Source organism: Macrotis lagotis, chromosome 1 (genome assembly GCF_037893015.1).
Source record: "Macrotis lagotis isolate mMagLag1 chromosome 1, bilby.v1.9.chrom.fasta, whole genome shotgun sequence".
Lineage (NCBI taxonomy): Eukaryota > Metazoa > Chordata > Mammalia > Peramelemorphia > Peramelidae > Macrotis > Macrotis lagotis.
Window position 1 is genome coordinate 56,112,164 of NC_133658.1, and position 25,754 is coordinate 56,137,917.

Genomic DNA, 25,754 nt, shown 5'->3' on the forward strand with positions numbered 1-25,754 from the left:
TTGCTGCCTCCTCCATATGAGCTCCTGGCACCATCTTGGGCTTTTCTTTTTGTTTGTTTCTTTCCCTCTAGTTTAGTATAGCTAGTGATGAATGAATACTTTCTTTAAGCATTGAGAGACTTTGGAGAGTAAGGACAATCCACCTGAGTTCTAATCCAGGTGTTGCCAAGTACTAGTTTTATGACCTTTAGTGACTCACTTATTTGGATTGAGGCTCTTCATCTGGAATAGGTTGGTTAAATTAGATGACCTCAAAATTCCTTCTGGTTCTATGTCCCAAGGTCCCTGTCCATTCTGACATTGCACTTTCTAAGATCTTTCCTAGCTCTGACATTCTGTATTCTAAGGGTCCTCCTAGCCCTGGCATCTTGTGTTCTACAGGTCCTTCCAGCTCTGACAGTCTGTGTTCTAAGTTCTCTTCCAGTTCTGATTTTCTGGGTTCTAAGGGCCCATTCAGCTTTGACATTTTACATTCTAGGGCCCCTTTAAGCTCTGATATTTTATGATATTCTGTGTTCTAAGGTCTCTCCTAAGGTCCTTGGCATCTTGTGTTCTAAGTCCCATCTAAGTCCCCTTCTATCTTGTGTTCTAAGTTCCCTCCCGGCTCCAACATTCTGTGTTCTAAGATCCTTCCTAAGGTCCTTAGTATCTTGTGTTCTCTGGTCCCTCCCAACTCTGACATTCTATGTTCCAGAGCACTTCCCAGTCCTGGCATCTTATGTCCTAAGGTCCCTCCCAGCTCTCATATTCTAAGACTCTTTCCAACTTTGGCATTCTGTCTTCTAATGCTCCTTCCACCTCTAACATTCTATGAATCTATTATTTATATTGCACATGTGACTTTAGTCATATTAATATGGTCCTTGAGGGTGGTAATAACTGAATAAAATTCAGCTTGCTGTGCTCCAAATTGCATCACCTAGTGCTTTTAATTCAAAACGTTTGCACAAACCTGGGAATGATTGGGTCAAGCCTTCCCCCCACGGGCAAATTCTTTGCCACCCTGTAGGGCTGAGTTCTAAAACCCTCCTATTAAGCAACCACTCTGAGAGGGCTACAGCTACAGCTATCTGCAGAACAGCAGGGTCGACACATTAAAAAAACTTTCCACTGGCGTTACTTGGAACCAGCCAACTTTGCCCGGGTCTCCATTGCAAATGCAACAACAGGAAGCTTAGCCATGGCCTTTGGAGTGTTTGGTGTAATATTTCCCTTTAGACTTGGTATTGTTTGAATGTAAGAATAAAAATGGAAACTGTGATATAATTACACTTGCTGAGTTAGCAGTGAAAAATCTGACCATGGTGATAGAATGGCAATTTTGCACCTTGCTCATTTAAAGGGATATGAAAGAAATTCTTTGTTATGCCTGCCCACACTCCTAGGGCCCACTGCCCATTGCATGTACTTTTACAGAAGACTGGATATTTCTAAAGAATTAACTCGGGTTTTTCTTTCGGACATGGAAGTGAAACAATGGAATTAAGGTCTGCCCTGATACACAGTTTAGAGATCAGCGGACAGGATGATAAACAAATACTGGATTTAGGGTCAGAAGGTCTGGGGACCTGTAGAACACAAGATGCCAGGGCTAGGAGAGCTCTTAGAAAGAATGTCAGAGGTAGAAAGGACCTTAGAAAGTTCAATGTCAGAGAGACTCCATTATGTAACCTTAAGCAAGTTATGTCCCTACTCGAATCCGGGGTTTCTCCATTTGTAAACTGAGATCAGGAATCTTTAGCCGTGTGTGTGTGTGTGTGTGTGTGTGTGTGTGTGTGTTTTGGACCCTTTTGGCAGTCTGACAAAGACTTCGGAGCTCTTCTTAGAATCGTGTTTTTAGATGCATAGTGCAAAATATATAGGATTACAAAGGAAATATCATCAAAATTTTAAGAAAACAACTTCATGGACCCCAGATTAAGAACTTCTGAGCTAGAGCATTTCTAAAATCCTTTCTAGCCCCAATGTTCTGTGCTTGCCACAATTATCCAGTTGATCTCTATTCCCAATATGATCATGTCCACAGTCTCCTAAGTCCTGGAGATATTTGCAATTGAGAAAGGGACTTGCCTCGATAGCCCCATTGCTGGCAAAATCCAAATTGTTTCTTCCTGTGCTACATAGCTCCCTAAGACCTAGGAGTAAGATTTCCCCCCCAAATGCCTGCCTTATCTTTTCCTGAGGTTGTAGACTTAAAAAAACAGAGTTGTCCTTTATCTCAAATAGATTATGAGGTAGCTAGGTGGTGCCATAATTAATAGAGTGCCAACCCTGAAATCAGAGTCATCATCCTGAATTTGAATCCAGACTACTAGCTTTGTGATCCTGAGTCATCTTAACCCTGCTTGCCTCAGTTTCCTCATCTGTAAAATGAGCTGGAGGAGGAAATGGCAAACCACTCTGATGTCATTATCAAGATCACTATGTCTTGGTCAATAAATGCAGAATAATTTACAAAACTATATACCTCTGGGGCACAAGTTACTTATCTTCTCTCATCCCTACTTTCATCATCTATAAAATAGAGAAAATAATACCATCATATCACTTACCTAAAAGAGTATTTTCAAGAGCAGAATGAGATAATGTAGAATGCAATAAAAACCTTAAAACATTATAGAATAGTTAACTATATTTATTATTTTAGAGAAAAAACTTTGAATCATTGGGTTAATGGGAATATGTATCTTTTCCTAGCCTTACTAGGGTAGAAAAATGGGATAATGCCAGATTAGCAATATGCTAGTTATGTGACCTTGGAAAAATCTCTGGGGCTCAGTTATTTCACATATAAAATGAGGGGGGTAGAATAAATGATTTCTAATTCTCTTCTAACTCCAGATGCAATGATCTTTTGACCATATAAAAACTACCTCTAACTACCACAGCTAATAAAAGTACATTACATAGGTTGTCTCATTTGACCTTCACAACAACTCTAGGAGACATGTGTCATTATTATTCTCATTTTTCAGATGAAGAAACAAAAAAGGGCTGAGGGTCAATGACTTGTCTAGGGTCACATTGCTGATGAGTATGTGAGGTTGGATTCAAACTACTATACTCCAAGTCTAATAGTCTCTCCACTGTACTATCTTGGCAGTGGTAACTCCTATAAATCCTGCTTCCTTCTTTCAGGTTTTAAAATCCCTTTATCCTAGTTTTGGTTTAAAAAGGGTTTAATTCATCCAGAAAATAAAAACTAAGGGATCTTTAATATGGAAGAAATATACTGAATTAGGTATCAGAAAACACAGACTATAGTTCTGACTCTGCCACTAGCTTACTTAGGCAAGTCACTTATTTATCTGTTCTGAGCCTCGGTTTCCCCAGCTAAAATAAGGGAATTTAGTAAGATTTTTACACAATTATTTTAATAGTTTGGCTAAGATCACCATAAAGCTGATCTGCCTCTAGGGACTGAAAGCACAAATGCAGAGACAGCTATATGGTGCAGCTGTTAGAGTACTGGTCATGGAAAGGAAGGAAGGAAGGAAGGAAGGAAGGAAGGAAGGAAGGAAGGAAGGAAGGAAGGAAGGAAGGAAGGAAGGAAGGAAGGAAGGAAGGAAGGATGGGAGGGAGAGAGGGAGGGAGGGAGGAAGACCATGTGCAGCGTACAGCATTAGAAAGAGATTGAATCAGGAGAACCAAAAGAATCTTGGGTCATTGTTCTGGCTTTGCCATTCACTCACTCACCTACTGTTTGACTTTAGGGAATTCACTTTGTTTCTCCACTTGAAAGAAGGGAATTGAACTAGATGATCTTTCAGGTTCCCTTCTGACTCTAAAATTTAATGTTTTACAAATGATCTACTTCCATCATCCCCTCCGTTTTTAAATAAAAGAAACCAGGATCTGCAGAGAGGAAGGCCCAGGTCAAATAGAGGGTGAATGAGCAGAATTTAAGCCGACACACCTTTTCATTCTACATTCAACACTCCTTTTCCAGCTCCCAGATCTGATGATTCTCAAACAGACCAATCTGTCCATCCTGAGCTGACTTCCTCCTGTTTGGAAGAGTTTAAAGCAATGGGGAAAATAGCAATAGATACACTTGCATTTCTATTCTGAATCTATTCCTTTTTGGGATGCCTGTGGCAAGGTCTTGCTTTTGGTCCAGCCCTGTTAGTTCTCAGTCAATAGGCAATTGTGGACCCTGCACACATTCTTGAGTGGGCCTGGAACACCACCAGAGGAAACCACAGCATCTTCCTGTCAGGGCAAGTTCCATCAGTCACCTCTACAGCTTCCTGCTAAGTGGGGTTCCATAGGTCATTGAACCCTAAAGAGAAATCAGTTTATTCAACAATGTTTAGGAAATTAAAACCATGGAAGGACTTTGGTGCTCTCAGAGCCTTATGGGAAACTTGGACCTAAAAGTACCTGCTCAGTTGCATAAGCTCTTAGCACACTGGTTTATAAACAGTAAGGCTCATTCTTCCCCAGCCTCCTCCCAGTGAGAACAGGATGTCAGAAATCTATGGAGTGAGGGAGGAGCTCCACGGTTTCCCACTGGTCAGGGTGAAGGTTTTTCTCCCATGTATGTGTGAGGCAGAGCAGCTGATTGAGAATTTTAGGCTTGAATCTCCAAATAGATGGTCACAGACAAACAGTTCTCCAAAGAAGAATTATAAACTATTAAGAATAATAGGAAAGAATGTTCACAATCACTAATCATAAGAGAAATGCTTTTCCAATTTCTACCAGTGGGACTTTGGAGACATGTCAGTTCCAATCTGCAAAATGAGAGGGTTTCTTCTAGTTGCCAGACTTATGATTCAATGAATATCAGACCAGGCTTCAGACCAAAGGTTTCCAAATCCTTATCCCATTCCCCTGTATTTTGTTGTCTTCCCCATTAGATTGTAAGCACCTTTAGGACACAGATCATCTTTTATCTCTTTTTCTGTCCCAATACTAATCAAAGCCTAATATACAATAGACACTTAATAAATGTTAATTGATTGAATGATTAAAATAGGACCAATGGCAGGGCTCTTGCTTGCTAGTTCAGAGTTCATTCCATTTCATTTTACCCACTATCACAACAGGTAAAGTTTCAGAAGTTGAACCCACAGTCTCTGATGCCATATAGTGAGTGTTCTTTCCACTAAGCAGATGGAAAGATTGACACTGTGGCACAGTTCTGATGCTGACTCTAGAATCAGAGGACCCACGCTGGTTGGTTAAATTCTGTGCATCTTTGTTTCTTCACCTTGAGGGGAATAGATTAGGTAGCCTCTGACCCTATGATCCAAAAATTGATCTGAGGTTCTTCCATCTCCTGTGGAGAAATGAAACACAGTCCCTGATACAAAACTTAAAAACACATGTGTACACAGAGTTCATAGAGATATATGATGTATGTGTGTCTGTATTATACCTTACAGACATATAGGTATATAAATGCATGCATGTGTGTTATAGCTTATAGACATATAGGCATAAGATACATGTGTGTATGTGTTACACCTTATATGTGATTCATGTGTGTGTTATGCCTTATAGATACATAGGCATATAATGCATGTGTGTGTTATGCCTTATAGATATATAGGTATATGATGCATGTATATATTATACCTTATAGACATATAGGCATATGATGAATGCATGTCTGCATTATACCTTATAGACATATAGGTATATGATGCATGTGTGTATGTGTTATACCTTATATAAATATAGGTATATGATTCATGCATGTATGTGTTATGCCTTATAGACACACATACACACATATGTGTGTGTGCTTGTATTATACCTTATAGACATATATAGGTATATGATGTATGTGTTTACATGCCTGTGTACACGTTTGCTTGTACATCAACATGATAGACTTACACATAACCTTAGGTGTATTACAATAATATATCTGGAGACATGCCCATAAAGCTGTATTTACACACATACACACACACACACACACACACACAAGACATATATACATTTTATATATATATATAGATATATATATATACACATACATACATACACACATATCTACATATAAGCATATGCAAACACATACACACACACTGAACTAGACTTGGTGTCTTCTGGAGGACCTTCTGGTGTCTATGCATACATATGTGCACATGAACACATATCTAGAACACACATGTAAAGTGTGAATGTGTATTGTTTAGGTAGCCAGAGGTCTTCCTGTTCTGTGTGTATATTTGTATATAGATATATCTGTGTGTATATGGGCAGTTAGATGCCATAGTGGATAGAAGACCAGCCCTGAAGTCAGGAGGACCTGGATTCAAATCTGGCCTTAAGCACTTACTAGCTGTGTGTTGTATGTACTTGGGCAAGTAATTTAACCCTGATTGCTCACATCCAGAGCCATCTCCAATTGTCTTGATCTAGTCACTGGACCTATATGCCTCCAGAGGAGAAAGTGAGGCTGGTGATGAACCTCCTGACTCAAATCCAACTAGCATGTTGTCTTGATATCACCTCCCTGATGCCATGGTCTTTTTTTGAGAATGAAGGTCAAACATCATCATCTTCATCTTCATATATACACATACAGATATATGTGTGTATGTATATCTTTTCATATATACATGCATGTTGTATTTGTATTTATGCATGCATGCACATGCATATTATATAGGCATATATACACATATGTATAGTGAATCCTAGAGGGAGACTAACATAAATGGTTAATTGGGAAGCTGGGATTCAAATATGTCTTTGATAAGAGCCTCTTTGCTCTATCAGTTGTTGGACCTCTTCCAGCTCGTAGGTATTAAATGCCTTTCCAATCAAAGCCCATGAAACTCCCTGCTGTGGCCAGAATTAGGTTGAAAAGTAATTGGGAAATATTAAACTAAATAGATAAAAAGACAGTACAACATAGATAATGTTAATTTGTAGTTTTCTAAGTAAACATGTCCTCTATATGGATTTAGTTTCTATTTGAGTTTTGACATTATTAAATTCAATCTATATATTTTACAGATGGGAAAACAGATCCATATAAAATCAGAAGAAAAATTTCCAAATCAATAGATAATCACCAGCATTCCTATATGGCTTATGGCTTATTCTTATTCATCTTTGTTCCCATCACTTAAAATTCCTAAATCATCATTTTCTCAAAGCGAATGGTTGTCATTCATTATGAAAATACATGTAAGGGGCTGGTGAGGGAAAAGAGATCTGAAGTGAAATTTACTCATCTATAAATTAAAGGAGTTAGATAAGATTATCTCTAGGATCCCATTCAGATTCATCAATTTATTTTCTAAGTCCTATTAGCCGATGTCCCTTTCCCTTCCAAAGCTTTGTGAGAGCTATTACCTCTGTCAGAAAGTCACAATGGCTTCATAGTGTTGGACCTATGGGTCAATGACTTACAGAATGTGATTTCCTAGGAAAAGAGATAGGGTTCCTATCCTAAAGAAAAGTTTACTCCCTGATGCCTGTGACTTCTGTAAGAAGAATGGACAGGAACTCTGGGCTCAGAATCAAAAAGTCCAAGTGCAAGTTCTGATTGGGATTCTAAGTATTTGACCACTGAGCAACTCAATTAAATTTCTCCGTTCTTGTTTCATCTCTTGTAATTTGGATATGATACTATTTGTACTATCAGGAAGCTCCTGAGATGCTTATGAGGAAAAGCACCTCAAAATGGAGAGTTTTCATAATCATTATTTCTTTCCATAAAAAGAGGCAAAACTTGGGAGGGGGTTCATCTAACTTAAAATCAGACTCAAACATAACTGATCAAGATCAGATTCTTCTTTAAGTTCAAAGAATTTGGATCTATGGGTGGCTCAGTGGCACAGTGGATAGAGCACTGGCCCTGGAGTCAGGAGTTCAAATCTGGCTTCAGATACTTAATAATTACCTAGCTGTGTGGCCTTGGGCAAGCCGCTTAACCCCATTGCCTTGCAAAAAAAAACTTAAAAAAAGAATTTGGATCTAGAAGGAACTTTAGAGATGATCTAATTCAACTCTTTCATTTTACAAATGAGGATACTGAGATCCAGTTACATTAAACAATTTGCTCAAAGTCATTCAGGTGTTAGAATGAGAACTGGAATCCCAGATTCTTTGACCAGAAATTCAATGTTCTTTCCACTATGGCATACATCCAATTTTCCCTGATTGGGAAGGGAACAGAGATGGAGGATCTTAAATAACTAAGTAGAGGAAGTGAGAAAAAGATTTGGGAAAGGTAAGTTGTAATAAAGAAAGAGAATATTTTCTTTATAGTTGTGTAGGAGGGCTATCTCTGGAAGTATATTAATGGACAGATTTTAGCAATAACATCTTTCCTGAATTCTGTCCATATCCTACAAAATAGTCACAAAACTCATCTGTACCATCCTTTGGTCCATTCCTATATTAAGGAAATGCTTTATATACACATTAATGTCTATCACTTATCATTATCTTCCCATGGAACAAAGCTGTCTATATTAGAGGGAAACAAAAAAGTGTTTGTCATAGAGAAAAAGGCTGTGAATGGATCTAGAGGATACTATCAGGGACCCAGGAAGGCTACCCTGGTTGAACACAGGAAGATAAAGCTCATCCTTTATTAGAAGCAACATACGAGACATGACTGAAGACATGTGACTAGAAATGGCAATGTGCAGGTCATGTATTGAGAATGAGACAGTAGTCTGATTGAAAATGGGATACTTAGTACACCTGAGGTATTAATAGAATAACAGGAAGGCTTCCAGCATATTGGATGGAATTCAGGGACTCTTAACTTGGAGTCAGTAAATTCATTTTCTTTTTACTGTTTTGTTAACTATATATTTCACTATAATTGGTTTTCTATACTATGAAAAAGAGTGGGAAATGAGATGGTTAAGAAAAAGGAGAGATGAAGAAGGAAAAATTCTATTGCTTGCATTTTGTTTTGCTCCAGGATCTAGTGTCAAAAGAGCACTAACTCTGTACTTTTCATTCATTTTCTTTTCCGTGAAGGTCCATGATATGCTTGGCTTGGAAAATACACTCTTTAAATTGATTCCAAGCCACTTTGAACAACTTGAATGCAGACCAGGGACTAGAAAACCTAATCCTTCATTAATTAGGCCTGCAGTCTGGAAGGGGCCCAATAAGACCACCCTGGAGGCCAGGGTAAGGAGATCCTTATCACTCCATTCCAAACCAGTCCAATAAAATACTATCTATGGAGGAAATTACTGGGGTGGGGAATGTGAGGGGACAGAGAGGTCTAGGCTACAGTCCCTGCCCACAAAGAACTTCTATCCATGGTGGGCAGTCACAGCAGACACCCAAGTCATTGCCTCTCATCTGCCTTTCATGGTTTACTCAAGGATGACTCTGCACTTATTTTACTTGTCAGCATCTGGGCTGGGAGAGGCTACTCAGAAGAAATCAGAAGAATTGTGATCAGTTCTTGGAACCTCATTTTAGGAAAGACGTATAGGGCATTTCCAGAAGAGGGAGGCAAGGCTGGTTAGGTGGCTTGGGATAAGTCCACTAGGACATTGATTACTTCAAGGAGACAAGAGAGAAGCCTTCTAATATTTGAAAGGTCTGCAATATAGGAGAGGGGTGAGGGTTGATTCCATACAGCAGAGCAAAAATGAATGACTTTGGGAGAACAGGAGAGAGAGAGAGAGAGAGAGAGAGAGGGAGGGAGGGAGAGAGAGAGAGAGAGAGAGAGAGAGAGAGAGAGAGAGAGAGAGAGAGAGAGAGAGAGAATATCCAGGACTGAGGCAGAGAAACAGAAAAAAAGAAAAGAGGGTGAGAGAGATGAGATTAAGGGAGAGAAGGAGAAAAGGAGAAAGGAGAGGTGAAGAGAATTTATAATAATAATAATAATAATAATAATAATAAGAAGAAGAAGAAGAAGAAGAAGAAGAAGAGGAGGAGGAGGAGGAAGAGGAACAAGAACAAGAACAAGAAAAAAGTAGGACAAGAAGAAAAAATTAGCAAGAACAAAAGAAATAACAAGAACACAAACAAGATTGAGAAGGATCAGGAGGAGGAGAGAGAGACAGAAAAGGAGAGAGAGACAGAGAGAGACAGAGAGCTTTGAGTATAAAGAAAGGGAAAATTTAAAGCTATATAATAAAATAGAAGTCTTTGTTTAGAAGTAGTGGAGACCCTCACTGATGTCTTCAAGGGAGAATGGATGATCATTCATTAGGGATGCTGTAAAGGGAATTACAATTCGAATATAAGTTGGTTTTCATTATCTCTAAGTTCCCTGAATCTTTGAAATTCTAACATTGGCAGTGAAAGAGGGCTAACAACCTTTTCCTGTCACCCATCAAATGTCATGAAAAGCTTCTAAGGACACTTTTAGGTACCTGTACTTTGGTCTCTATTCTCCCACCAAGGTGTGAAGGAAATTGTGCTTGATAAATTAAAATGACAAATAGGAGATTCATCATGTTTTCTTCCATATTCTCTTCTTTCCCCCTGACAATTAATAGTTCTGCTCCCTCCACAGGCCTTCCTTGCCCCCTCACCCCCAACAGGAAGTTAAGTCATGTTATTCACTTTGTCTCTCTCCAGCACCTAGCCTAGCACTTGCACATAGGAGAGGCTTAATAGTGGGTTGTTGATTTGGCTTAGATGAGGTCTTCAATTCATTTCTAAGTTATGACTCTTTAGAAATTAAAATACAGATTCATCCATTCAGCAAACTTTTATGAAGCACCTACTATGTGTAACAGGCTCTAGATTTGTTTCATATAGTCATTTGAAGTAGGTTAAAGCATTTTACTAATGATGACTTGCATTAGGGTAAATATTATAAAATATTAGTGAAGACAGATATTCTGACTAAAGCCAAATGACCTTATGAGAAACCCAAAATGGAAAGCCTACAGGGACACTTGGCATGCCCAAAGGATTAAGAGAATAACAGAAAAACCTATATTACATAAAATTCAGGGGCTCTTAATCCATGTGCATGAAATTGTTTTCTTTTTTCATTATAATTGGTTTCCTTTCTAGTCCTATTTATTTTATTGAATAAATTTAAGAACATTTTTCTGAGGACTCAAAGGGTCCAGAACACACACACACATACACACACACACAAACACATGTTAAAAACTAGATCCTGTAATGGGGACTTGTGGGGTAGGAATCACACCGAATGAGAAGCATGGTACAGGGAATCAATCATCAAATGAGGAGTCAGGAGACCTGGATTTGATTCTCTACTCTGACATTAATATCATCTTGGGCAAATTTTCCTCTTTCTCTGGGTCCCAGTTTTATAGTTTATAATGAAGGACTCCATGGTTTATAATATTTGTTCCAATAATAATTGAATCTATAGCACATTGAGGGTTTGGCATCTTGCTTGGGTGCTATGAATTTATATCATCCTCAAAGTGCCATGAGCTTATCTACAAAGACAAATAAAGGATAGTTTCTAACTTCAAGAAGTCCACAGTCAGAAAAGTATTCAAAAACATTTCACAAATGGATCCCCCCCAAAATTGTATAGTTTAAAAATTTTGTCCTTTACTCTTTTATGTCTGGATAGACAAACAAATATCAAATCAAGGCTAATTTTCAATGTTTTCTGATTTCTGAGGTGTAAAGATTCACAATGAAAATCTGGTTCAACCTGCCTCCAATGCTTTCCTGCTTACAATCTAGGAGGGAGCACAAGACATATTCATAGCTATAAAGACTACAACTTGGGATGAGACATCCTAGAAGAAGAAGCATTTGAGACATGCCTCTGAGACATGATGCTAACAGATGGGGCCAAGTGTGTCCCAGGCTCATGGGAACAAGAGTAAAGAGAAATTATGGTTAGAGAATTTTGAAAAGACTGTTTTGGCTAGAGTTTGACTATCAGGGGAATAGTGAATAGCAAGGTTTAATAAAGAATTCTAAAGTTTGACTGGAGAGGGCTTTGAATGCCAGGCCAAGAAGTTTGTACTTTCAAGATGGACAGAAGGGCCAAACTTACAGGAAATCGGTCAGTCTATCACCTTAGTGACTGTCTGCAATGTGTTCAGCTGTGTGCTTAGGCACTGTGGGCGGCCAGTACAGGAGGTGGAGACCTACAGAAGGCTGCCGTTTGGGCTAAGCTTCAATTCCAATCTTAGCATCACTCGCTTTCACCAGCCAAGCTCCAAGGAAAATAAATCAGGATGCTGTGGTTCAGAAAAAGGGAACTTATTTATAGAGGAATAACTTGGGGAGGATTAAGTAAACTTCCTATCTTTTACATTTTTCATTATGGTCAAATATCTTGACATCCCATCTCCCTAGGTCCATAACCATATTTCTGTAGTGTCTCTAGTTCTGCTTTCCGGCATCTCAGGTGTCTCTCCGTGGTTTGGTGTCTCTGTTTGCCTTTCTTGTTCAGTCTAACCCTCCCCCCCATTCATGGCCTACTTGTCCCTATTTGACCCTCCCCCTCTACTGTCTGTTTTTGTAGTTTATTTTCAAGTTGGAGGTGATAGTTCTGTTCTTCAACTTTCTCTCTTACATAGAGACTGAGCTCAGGTTTTAAACGATTCAGATTCTATGACAGAAAATGAATCTATCCTGCTAGAATGATATGAGATAGGAGGAATTTTGTTCATAGTGTTTCTTATAGCCACAGATTCCCAGAGAGGCCTGGTCCTCAAATATTTTTCCATAAATCAAATATGGTATGTAAAAATTGCTACTACTTTTTATACAACATGCCCATGAAAAGGTGTAAAATGCTCTGTATGTCTTAAACCGAGACACATTATTATTTATTTTCTCCTAAACCTCCAAACTTTCCTGCCATCCTTTAAGTCACCTAGACTCCAAGCCTTAAAGAAATCACTCATACCTCCCTTTTCCTCATCTCTCCATGACCAGTCTCAGTGAGCAAGCTTTGTGGACCCTGTCTTCATATCAACTCTTGCCTCAGTTTCATTCTTTCTGCTTATTCAACCTTCATCCCTGTCCAGACCTCATCTGAACCCATTGCAATGCATTCCTTATTGTTCTCCCTTTTCCCCAACTATTCTCTACAATCCATCCTCCACACTGGTGCAGAAATTATATTTTTAAAGCATTGATTTAGATGTGCTATTGTCTTGCTTAAGAATCTTTAATTTCTCCCTATTGCTTCTAGGATAAAGTACAAAATCTTCAGCCTGCAACTAATTAGACTCCAATTGCTATATCCTGATTTATTTCATATTACTTATTTTCATGTACCCCCTATTCTGAGCAAATTAGTCCATTTGACATTTCCTGAAACTGATACCTCGTTTCTAACCTTCACGCCTTTGAACAGGATGCCCTTCAAGCCTATAATGTGAATCCTCGCCTCATCTTCTGGTAACTCTTAGCTCCCTTTAGAACTTTTCTTAAATGCTACTAGTTTTACGAGTCCTTTCCCCATTTCCTAGTTGTCATTGTTCCCCTCAACCCCAGGTAAAACTGCTTTTAATTTGTTTTGCTTACATTTCACATTAATTTATTTTTCATACATTTCATGCTTATTTTTTTATTTATTTTTTGCAAGGCAATGGGGTTAAGTGACTTGCCCAAGGTCACACCAGCTAGCTTAACTATTCCATGTCTAAGGTCAAATTTGAACTCAGGTCCTCCTGCTTCCAGGGCTGGTATGCGATCTACTGCCCCCATGCTTATTTATTCATATACATATTTTTTTTTTCCTAATAGATTGTAAGTTCTTGAATTTAGAGACATCTCTAGTACCTAATACACTTAATGCTTGTTCAATTGCATTAGTGACATAAAAATGTATTTGGCAGAGAGAACTTGGTAACAATCAGTTTTCCAAAGTTGAACTAGGCTACTTGAGGAGATAGTGAGCTCCTCTTCACTGGAGGTCTTCATGAAGTAAATAATTGGATAGACACATGTGGAGAACACGGATTAGATTCCTGTTCAGATATGAGTTGGGTTTTGTATTAGATAGTCAATCCCAATTCGGTGTTCTGTGATATTGCAATGACCAAGGATTATAGAAATGGAATTTCTGCATTCTAATGATTAAACAAAATTTTAATGTAAAAATGGACGGAATATTATTGCGCCATAAGAAATAAAGCAGAAGATAGTCTCAGAGAAATATAAGGAAGACTTGTTTGATGAGAGACAGAGTGAAGTGAGTGGAACCAGGAGAACAATTTACATTATAGTACAACTGTTTCAAATGAATTTGAAAGACTACAAAACTTAGCCAAGACTTCACAGAACTGGTGATGAAGTAGGCTTCCCAGACAGGACTTAAGGTTCAGGTTGACACATTTATATTTTAGATGTAGACAATGGGAGGATTTTTTATTTGACTGCATATTTCTTACAAGGGTTTTAATTTTTTAATTTTTTTTCTTCTTTCTTATTGGGAATGGGAAGGTCACTGTGAGGGAGGAGAAATTTATTAATTTGTTTATTAAAAATCAAATCAAATCTTAAAAATTGAACTGAGATGTATTGCCCAAGATTGCACAGATAATAGATGATAGAACCAGGAATAATACTTTCCTCTTCTGACTCTCAGTCCAGGATTCCTTTACATTATACTGTACTACTTCCTAACTTATTTAGTTAATTTTTTTTTTTTTTGCTTTTTGGCCAATCTGACTATCGTTACAATTGAACTAGTTGTACATCTAAAGACTCAACTCAAGGGTAAAAGGTTTCAGTTCTTCCTCAGATTTAATTCTCAGTCCCTTGGAAAGGGATTTACTACAGACAGAAATACCATTGGGGGTGGGCCATTTCCCCTATTTTCCATATTGCTTGCCAACAGAGACAACACAAAATAAGCAGTTAGGAATTCCAGTTCTTACCCCCTACTTTGTCTGTCTTAATCACATTCCTTATCTCCTCCCAGAACCCTTTTCTTCATCTGTATTCAGCTGAATTAAAAAAATAAAACAATTATGTGTGCTTTTCCTATTATTTTTTTTCCTATCATTACCAATTATCATCACCCATATTCCTCTGGAGAGATATATAGTGGCAATTTAATCCAATTCAATGCATAGCTGTAAAGTGAGCTGGAGAAAGGAGCTAATTTTACAGATGGGGAAATTGAGACAAAGAGGGTTAAGTGACTTACTCAGGGTCACTCAGTCAGTAAGAGTCTAATAAGGCATTCAGGAAACAAAGATAAAAATGAAAACTATCTCTGAGTTCAAGGAAGTTAGATTATTACTTAGGAGAGGGGAGAGTAATCAGTGGAATGGGTGGAGGAGCAACTCGTATCTAGATAAGTAAATATAAAATGTATGCGAAGTAGTTTTGTGGGAGGGAGATAGGTAGTACTAACAGTTTTGACATGGGAGATGACACTTAAGTGGTGTCTTAAATAGAAGAGATGAAAATGAGGAGGGAAGACCTTTTATACCCAGATAACATCCTTGGAATATAGAATGTCATATTTGGTGAATATTAAATAAGTTATCTTGGTTGCAAAATATGTGAAGGGAAGGGATGAAAGTCATGGAAGGCTACAGTTCCAGAGGAATTAAAATGGGGGACTGATCAAATAGTGTCCAGAGAGGCACCAGATTATGTCAGGATTCCTCAAGCAGATTAAAATGCAATGGGGAGGGGCAGCTAGGTGGCACAGTGGGTAGAGCACTGATCCTGGAGTTCAAATCCAACCGCAGACACTTAATAATTACTTAGCTGTGTGGCCTTGGACAAACCACTTAACCCCATTTGCCTTGCAAAAAACCTAAAAAAATGTAATGGGGAAATGTTTGATAAAAATAAATAAAATATAATACAAGATAGAAAATGTTAATTTGAGGTTTTCTAACTCAATATATAGCTGGAATGGATCTATTTCTATTTGACTTTGCCACCACTGGCATAAAAAAGTGGAAACAGAGAAATATATAAATGGGTAAAAATGATGACCTGATTTTATAGTAAGAGTAAAGGGTGGTAGGGATTGTTTCATACTTTATACCTTTGATGCCTAATACTGTCTGGCACCTAGTAGGTAAATCATAAATACTTGTTACTTGATGGTCGATCCTGCAGACTCCACAGATATCCTAATACATCATGAAATCACAAAGAAAGGAAGCTTTCCATGATGAACTGATGAGAAGAAATGTGAGAAAACTTCCCGTATGGGTTTTACATGTTAGGAGGAAATATACACATTAAGATATCATAAATGTATTGAAGAAATGCAATTTCATCAACTGGCAAAAGATACATTCAAGGGGTATGTGATTTCCTGGATCAGACTGAAGCCACTAATCCCTTGTTTGACTTTAAGTAAATACAATCTACTCACTTTTTTTATTTTCCAATTGATATTTTATTTTATTTTTCCAATTACATGTTATGAAAGTTTTTCAATATTCATTCACATGCATATGCATATTTTTAAGTTTGACTGCCTTCCCATCCCCTCCCCTCAGCTGGCAACAGACATGTGAATATTGAACATACATATTTGTATTTAACATGTTTATAGATTAGTCATTTTTGGTTTAAGTAATTAGGTTTAAGAGGAAAAAAAGAACACCATGAGATAGGAAAGAAATACATATGAGAAATTTTTTAAAAGATCCTGAAGAATTCTTTTGTTTGTTTTGTTTTCTTTTACTTCCTCTGGATGGGGATGGCAGTGTTCATAAGCTACTTCTTATGTATCTTTAGTTCTTTCCTTTCTTTTAAAAATATTTTATTTATTTATTCATTCTTCTAAATACATGTCATGGTAGTTTTCAACATTCATTTTTGGCAAGGTTTTGAGTTTTACATTTTTCCCCTCTTTCTCTTCCCTCTCCCCTCCCTGTGACAGAAAGCAATCTAATATAGGAGCTACATATGCAATTATGCTAAACATAAATCCATTTTAATCATGTTGAGAAAGAAGAATCAAATTCAAATGGAAGAAAAAACATTAGAGAAAAAAGAAGAACATAATACATAAGCCTCTTTTAAAAACCTAAGATAATAAGCTTTGGTCTGCATTAAAACTACAAAATTTCTTCACTGGAAAAGGGTGGTATTTTAGAATTGTCTTTGATTATTGTACTGTTGAAATGAACAAGTCCATCATAACTTATTAGCACAGAATGTTGCTGTTAGTGTTTATAATTTTCTTCAGGTTCTATTTATTTCACTCAGCATCAGTTCATGCATGTCTTCCCAGGATATTCTGATGTCCTATTCCTCATGATTTCTTTTTTCTTATCTCTTCCCCATGTTTTGTTAAATTTCCTATTATTACAATAATCTTGTTATGAGAGTAATCATAAGTTCCCCCCCCCCAAGGAATGAGAAACCAAAAGACTAGTAAGAGAGAAAAAAAAGTACTTCAGTCTGTGTTCAGATTCCAACAGCTCTGTTTCTGGATGAGCTAAACCTCTTTATTATAAGTCCACCAAAGAAGTTGCTTCAATATTTTTCCCACACATGCCATTACTAACTGTATTTCTCTCCACCCTATTCCTTCCCTCTCCCATTTTTTGTATCCTCTCTCTCCTCTCACCCTTTCCCTCTCAGAAGTGTGTTGCATCTGAGTACCCTCTCCCTCTATCTTCCGTCTCTTCTATCACCTATCTCCCCCTCCCCTACCCCCCATTCCCCCTTATCCCATTCTTTTCCTCTCATTTTTCTCTAGGGTAAGGTAGATTTCTATTACCCCTGTGTGTATGTTATTTCCTCTCTGAGATGATGAGAATGAAGCCTCATTCATCCCCCCTCACCTTCCCCAGTTCCACTCCATCGTAAAAGCTTCCTCTTGACTTTTATGCAAAATATCTTAGCCCCTTCTTCCTCTTCTTTCTCTTCCTCCCAGTACTTTCCTTTATGACACATTTACTCCATCTTTTTACTATATTATACCATCATATTCAGCTCCTTCCTCTGCCTTGTTCATATATGCTCCCTGGGTTCTTGCAAAGTCATCTTCTTCTTTTAGCTCCATTCTGCATTTGAAGGAGAAAACTTTTTTATCTCCTTTCCCAGTTGACCAATCCTGCTTTTTAAGGCATTCTTCTCCTCATTTGCCTTTTGTATTGCTTTTACCATTTGGCCTAAACTGGTTTTTAACATATTATTTTCTTCAATTTTTTTGTATTTCTTTCACCAAGTTGCTGACTTGGTTATCATGGTTTATCTGCATTGTTCTCATTTTTCCTCCCAGTTTTTCCTTTACTTCCCTTCTAATTGCTTTTCAAAGTCTTTTTTTTGAGCTCATCCATTTTCTATTTTTCTTGGAGGTTTTGGATACAGAAGTTCTGATTCTGTCATCATCTGAGTATGTATTTTGATGCTCCATGGGACCAAAGAAATTTTCTGTGATCAAAGTCTTCTTTTTCTGTTGTTTGCTCATTTTCTCAACCTATGACTAATTTAGTGCTCTTTCAAGGCTTTGGGAGGTTTTGGGGACAATCCACAGGGATATTAATTCCTCTGAGGTCTTATGAGAAGTCTTCAAGCCCTCCTCTCTGCCCTGGAGCTGTGAGGATGGTCCCTGTTCTGTTGTGATAGTGTGGAAGCCAAAACTGCAACTTGGATTAGAGTGTGAGCAAACAGTTGAGTCCTGCCCCAGGGAGAGCAGAGAGATTTCTGGAGTCCTCCCAGATCCCCTTACTATCTATGGGCTGAGAGCTCTGGATGGACTGCGTGACTCTTCCAACTCCCACTGCAGGTTTTCACCACACTGTAGCTCTGAGACTGTTGCTCCGCTTTGCACTCATTCTGGTGGAGCAGAGTTCTCTCAACACCCCTTCCAGCTGTTCCCAATGATTAAACTTCCCCCTCTGCCACCAACCCAGGCATCCAGCCCAGTTGTGCTGCTTTTTCCAATCCCTGGTCCCAGTGGCACAGACCTGTCCTGGAGATTTTCTAAGTTCTCTTGGACTGGGAAATTTTTTCACTCAGTTTTTCTGTGGGTTCTGCCCCTCTAGATTTTGGCTACAGTCATGATGTGATGGCTTTTGGAGTTTTGGGGGGAATCAAGTTTCCAGGCATTCTTTCCTTCATGACACCATCTTGGCTCCACCCCCTCCTCATGATTTTTTCAATGAAAGATTTTATTTTGAGTTTTACAAATTTATCCCTATTCTTACTTCCCCTCCCCCCACTGCCCAAGAAAGCAGTCTGTAAGTCTTTCCATTGTTTCCATGGTATGCACTGATCTAAGTTGAATGTGATGAGAGAGAAATCATATCCTTAAGGAAGAAAAATAAAGTATAAGGGATAGCAAAATTACATAATAAGAGAATTTGTTTTTCTAAATTGAAGGTAATAGTCTTTGGTCTTTGTTCAAACTCCACAATTCTTTCTCTGAATACAAATGGTACTCTCCAATGCACATAGCACCAAATTGTCCCTAATTGTTGCACTGATAGAATGAGCAAGACCATCAAGAATGATGATCACCCTGATGTTGCTACCAGGGTGTACAATGTTCCTCTGGTTCTGCTCATCTCTCTTAGCATCAGTTCAGGCACATCCCTCCATGCCTCCCCAAATTACCATCCCTCCTGGCCTCTTTTTTGGCTAATATGACATTATTTATACATTACTAAAATATTCTTTTTTAAGAGTGAACAAAATACCCCCTCCCCCACAAAAATATAGAACTTCATGAAAAATAAAGTAAAAGAAAGAGGAAAAATGTATTTCAGTCTTTGTTCTTATACCATTGGCTCTGTCTCGGGTGGATCACATTCTTTATCATAAGTCCATTACAGAAGTTACTTCCATATTTTTCCACAGTTGCTGTTGCTGATTGTAATTCTCTTCCTTAATTCCTCCCCTCTACCATATATTATATTTTCTCTCTTCTTTCACTCTGTCCCTCTTCTAAAATGTGCTGTAGAGTAGCTGAGTGGTGCATTGGACAGAGCACCAGTACTGGGATCAAGAGTCCCCCAAGCCCATATGCCACCCCAGAGACCCAGCAAGCACCCGGCTCCATGGTCCCAGACAGGCCACCCAATCCCAGCACCTTTGCAAAGAAAATGTGTTATATCTATTCTCTCTTATGATCTAGCCTCTCCTCTATCACCCACATCCACCCTTGCCCCTTTCCCCCTGTTCCCCTTCTTTCCTTTTTACTCAAGATGTCTATGCCCTATTGAGTGTGTATGCTGTTTCCTCTCTGAGCCATTTCTGATGAGAGTGAAGGTTCCCTCATTCTGCCTCACCTTCCCCCTTCCTTATCATAGCAAAAGCTCATTGTGAAAAAAACATATTTTATATGAAGTATCTTAGCCTATTCCACCTCTCCTTTCTCTTACTCCCAGTACATTTTCCCATTTAGCCATTGACTCCATTTTTACAATATATATTATATCTTCAAATTCAGTTCTTTCCTGTGCTTCATCTATAAAAGCTCCTTCTACCTGCTCTATTAAATGAGAAGGTTCATATGAGTATTATCAGTATCATTTTTCTATGCAGGAATAAATGCAATTCATCATTATTAAGTCCCTCATAATTTACCATTCTCCTCCATTGTTTATGCTTTACCTGAGTCCTGTACTTGAAGGTCAAACTTTCTGTTCAGCTCTGGTCATTTCAACAGGAACATTTGAAATCCCCTGCCTTCATTGAAAGTCCATCTTTTCCACTAGAAGAGTATGTTCAGTTTTCCTGGTTGGCTGATTCTTGGTTGCATTCCAAACTATTTGGCCCTCTGGAATATTATATTCCAAGCCCTACAAGCCTTTAATGTAGTTACTGCTAAGTCCTGTGTGATCCTGATTGCAGTTCTATGATATTTGAATTGTGCCCTTCTAGCTGCTTGTAATATTTTCTCTTTGACTTGGGAGTTCTGGAACTTGGCTATAATATTTCCTGGGGGTTGTATTTTTTTTGGCTCTCTTTCCTGGGGAGATTGGTGGAGTCTCTCAATTTCTATTTTGCCCTCTGCTTCTAGGATATCTGGGCAATTTTCCTGAAGGAATTCTTTAAAAATGAGATCAAGGCTCTTTTCCTGATCATGACTTTCAGGTATTTTAAAATTATCTTTCCTGAATCTCTTTTCCAGATCAGTTGTTTTTTCAATGAGATGTTTCACATTTTCTTCTAATTTTTCGTTCTTTTGGTGTTGAAGTATTGTGTCTTGATTTCTTGTAGTCATCAGATTCATTTAGCTCCATTATACATTTAAGGATTTGTTTTCATCAGAGAATTTTTTCCAACTGGTCAGTTCTGCCTTTTAAAGCATTCTCCTCAATAACTTTTTGAACTGTTTTATCCATTTTTTTTAACATGTTATTTTCTTCAGCATTTTTTTGGATCTCCTTGACTAAGCTGCTGACTTTGTTTTCATGTTTTTCCTGTATCTCTCTCATTTCTTTTCCCAAATTTTTCTTCTATCTCCCTTACTTGATTTTCAAAATCTTCTTTGAGCCCTATTATAACCTGAGCTGAACTTCCATTTTTCTTGGAGTCTTTAGATGCAGAAGCTTGTACTTCCTCATCTTCAGATTGAGTGTTTTGATCCTCCTTGGGATCATAGACAAAGTATTTGGCAATGGTCAGGTTCCTCGTTTTTTCCTGCTTACTCATTTCCCTAACCTGTGCCTGGTTTGGGGGTGCTTCCTGAACTTTTGAGCTTTTTTGGGACACCCCCACAAGGACTTCTGTGTGTGAGGCTCTCCTGGTCTGTAAATGACTACAAGGGCACCCCTCTGCCACAGGGCTGGGGGGGTGGTCTCTGTTCTATGCGGGGCCTAGACTGTGATCAGGATCTGAATGTAGTCAGAGCCCCAAAGTCCTGTTCTAGAGACAGAAGACGGGCCTCAGAATTCTCCCTCCTCTCCCTTACCTTCGGTGGCCTGATCACTCCAGGTGCAGCTGCCTAGAGGCTCCTGCTTGCTGGCTCCCCAGGGCCTACTTCAGTTTCCTGGATCTGGGCTGCAGGCAGTGCTAAGTGCTGCTTTGGTGTGCTGAGTGCCATGACTATGCTCAGGGCCTGGACCTCCTGCTCATTCTGGCAAGGGTCTCCCTGCTGATCTTCCAAGTTGTGCTTGGTTCTCCCTGGGGTGCAGGACAAGGAAACTGCTTCTGTTGCTGGGAGCCACGGCTCCAAGTGCCCTGGGGCTGTTCCCAGGAGGCTGAAGTTTCTTCACTCTGGAGGGCCATTTCTCTAAACCAGGGGACCAGAGTTTTCCACTATTTTCCAGGTTACCTTGGGCTGGAGAATTGCCTCACTAGATCTTTCTATGGGTTCTATCTCTTGAAAATTTAGTTAGAGTCATAATTTTAAGATTTTTGATTAGAGAGAGCACTTAGGAGAGGATCTTTCTTCTCCTGCCACCATCTTGGCTCTACCCCCTCTCCTCATGGTTTTTTAAAGAACAATAGTGTTCCATCACATTTATATAACACAGCTTGTTCAGCCATTCCTCAATTAATGAACATCCCCACAATTTCCAGTTCTTTGCCACTACAAAAAGAAAAACATTTTTGATCATGTGGATTGTACCCTTTTCTATAGTCTCTTTTCACTACAGACGTAGCTGTGTTATTCTTGATTCAAAGGGTATGCACAGTTTTATTGTCATTTGGGCACAATTCCAAATTGCTCTCCATAAAGGCTGGATCAGTCCACAACTCCACCAACAATACATTTAGTGTGCCAGTTTTCCTGCATCCCCTCCAACATAGATTATTTTCCCTTTTAGTCATTTTGTCCAATCTGATATGTACCTTAGTTTCAAAATGAAGTGGCTGGACAAAATTATCTTTAAGGTCGATTTAAGCTCTAAGTGTGTAGTGTAATGGATGGAGAGCTCACCATGGATTCCAAAAAATCTGGGTTCATATGCTAACAGGCAATAAAAATGTGCATATCCATTAATCCAGCAATAACACTACTAGATATATATCCAAAAGAAATCATAGAAAAGCAAAAAGTCCCACAGGTTCAAAAATATTTGTAGCAACTTTTTATATAGTTGCAAAGAATTGGAAATTCAGGGAATGTTCATCATTTAGGGAATGATTGAACAAGTTTCGAATGTTATGGAGTACTATTGTCTATAAAAAATGATCAGACTTTAGAAAAGTCTGAAAAGACTTTCATGAGCTGATGCTGAGTGAAGTGAGCAGAACAACGAGAAAATTGTACACATTAATGTCAATATTGTGAGATGGATCAACTATGACAGATGCAGCTCTTCTCAATAGTTCAGTGAACCAAGGTAATCTTGAAAGACCTGTTATAGAAAATGACATCAACATCAAGAAAAACACATATACACAAACCAGGAAAACACACACACACACACACACACACACACACACACACACACACACACAAATTCATCCTAGACTTGAATGCAGAGCAAAGCATACTATGATCACTTTCAAAAATTTTCTTTTCTGATTTTTCTTTCTTTCTCATGCTTTTTCCTCCTTCATTCTAATCTCTCTTTCATATTATGACTAATATGAATTGTGCATGTATTTCTGCCATGGGGAGTGGAGAGGGGATGGAGGGTGGTAGAAAAAATATGGAACTCAAAAACTTGCAAATAGATAAATTTTGAAAACTACCTTTGCATGTAATAGATAAAAATAAAATATACACTGTTTACATAAATAAATTTTAATAAATTCTTAGTGGGGAAAAAACGAAAAACTGAGTTCAAATACAACCATTACTGCTGACTACCTATGTGATCTTTAATAAATCACCTAACCAGTTTTTGGCTTCATTTTCCTCATCTGTAGAAGAAGGATATTAGACTAGATGAGATGATGACTAAACTTCCAATTCCATAACTCTATGGATCTATGGCTTAGTGATCATGATATATTCTTCTTTGGAGAATATATTCAAAAGTACACTGATGATGACTGCATTTGGGAAAGGAAGGAAAACTCATTCATCCTTATTTTGATAAACAATGGTATTTAAAATCACCAATATACTAGGTTTCAGCAGTCATTTAATAAACAATTATTAAGCCCTTACTACATAGAAGGCACTGTGCTTTGGACCAACAATACAAAGACAAATCAGAACTATCCTTTACCAACAAGGAGTTTCTGTTCTCAAAGGATATAATATGAATGCATACAAGCATGTGCAAAGTATTTTGAAGAGGGATAGAACACCAATAACAAGCATCAGGGAAGTTTCCATAGAAAAGGTTATCCTTAAGTTTGAAGGAAAAAAAAGGTTTGGAAATATGGAACCAAAGATGGAGTTCATAAGAAATTAGAGGTGGGAGATGGATATGAGGATATAATGGGTTGGAGGATGGAATGTTGAACCAAGGGAAAGGCAAACAATTCAGTTTTGCTGAAATGTTGAGTTTTTGAAGGAAATTAATATGAAACAAAATAAATATTAATTAGATTGTAGAAAGTTTAAATATTTGTGTGAGGAGCTCATGTTTTATTCTAGAAGTAATAGGTAGCTGCTAAAAGTGTTTGCCCAGGAGGATGACATGCTTAAACTTGCATTTTTTGAAAATCATTTTCTTAGTCATGTAGAAAATCATTTGGACAAGGGAGAGACTGGAGCCAGAAAGAAACAAACTGTGTATGATTTGATTAGGTCTTGAATGAGTAACACTATGAATAATGAGAAGGGAACATCTGCAAGAAATGTCATATAGTAAAATCAATAAAATTTGGAAAATTATTGGATTTAAAGAGGTGCAGGCAAATAGAGTGGTATGGGGGATAGATTAATAGATTTTAAGCATCAAGAAGATTTGGATTAAAATCCCTGACTCTAATAGTGACAAAATTCATCTGAGGAACAAAAGGTCAAGAATATCAAGGTAATATATGAAAAAATGCAGAGTAAATTATCTTAGCCATACCAGATTTAAAACTGTATTATAAAGTGTCAGACATCAAAACTGTCTGGTAAAGGCTAAGAAGTAGAGTGGTGTATCAGTGGAAAAGATTAGGCTCAAAAGAAACATACTTTGGGTTTATCTACTATTTGATAAACCCAAGGTCTACAGCTTATGGGATAAAAGCTCACTATCTGATAAAAAAAAATGCCAGGAAAAATGGAACACAGTATGGCAGAATCTAAGCCATCAACATCTGATACCCTATACCAAGTTAAGATAGTAATGGGTATAGGATTTAGTCAAAAATGGTGATACTATAAGCCAATTAGGAGAAGTTTCTCTGCCATATCTGTGGTGAGGGGAGGAATTTATGACCAAACAAGAGATAGAGAACATTATGAAATGTAAAATGGATAATTTTGATTACATTATTATAAAATTTTTGCACAAATAAAATCAATGCAACCAAGATTAGAAGGAATGCAAAAAGTTGGGAAGTAATTTTTATAACTAGTGTTTCTAATAAAGGACACATTTCTAGAATATATATATGTGTATATATATATATATATATATATATATCGAGAGAGAGAGAGAGAGAGAGAGAGAGAGAAATGAGTCAAATTTAAAAGAATATAAGTCATTCCCTAATGGTAAATGGTTAAGACTATGAATAAATACTTTTCAGATGAAAAAATTGAAACTATCTGTAGTCATATGAAAAATGCTCTAAATCATTGTTGATTAGAGAAATGCAAATTAAAGCAAATCCAAGGTACTGCCTCACATCTATCAAATTGGCTAAAATGATAAAAAAGGAAAACAACCATTGTTAGAAAGTATATGGAAAAATTGGGGCACTGGTACACTGTTGGAAGTGTTGTGAACTGATTCAACCATTCTGTAAAACAATTTAGAACTCTGCGGAAAGGGCAATAAAAATATGCATAGCTTTTGATCTCGCAATACCACTAGGTCTGTATCCCAAAAAGTTCATAAAAA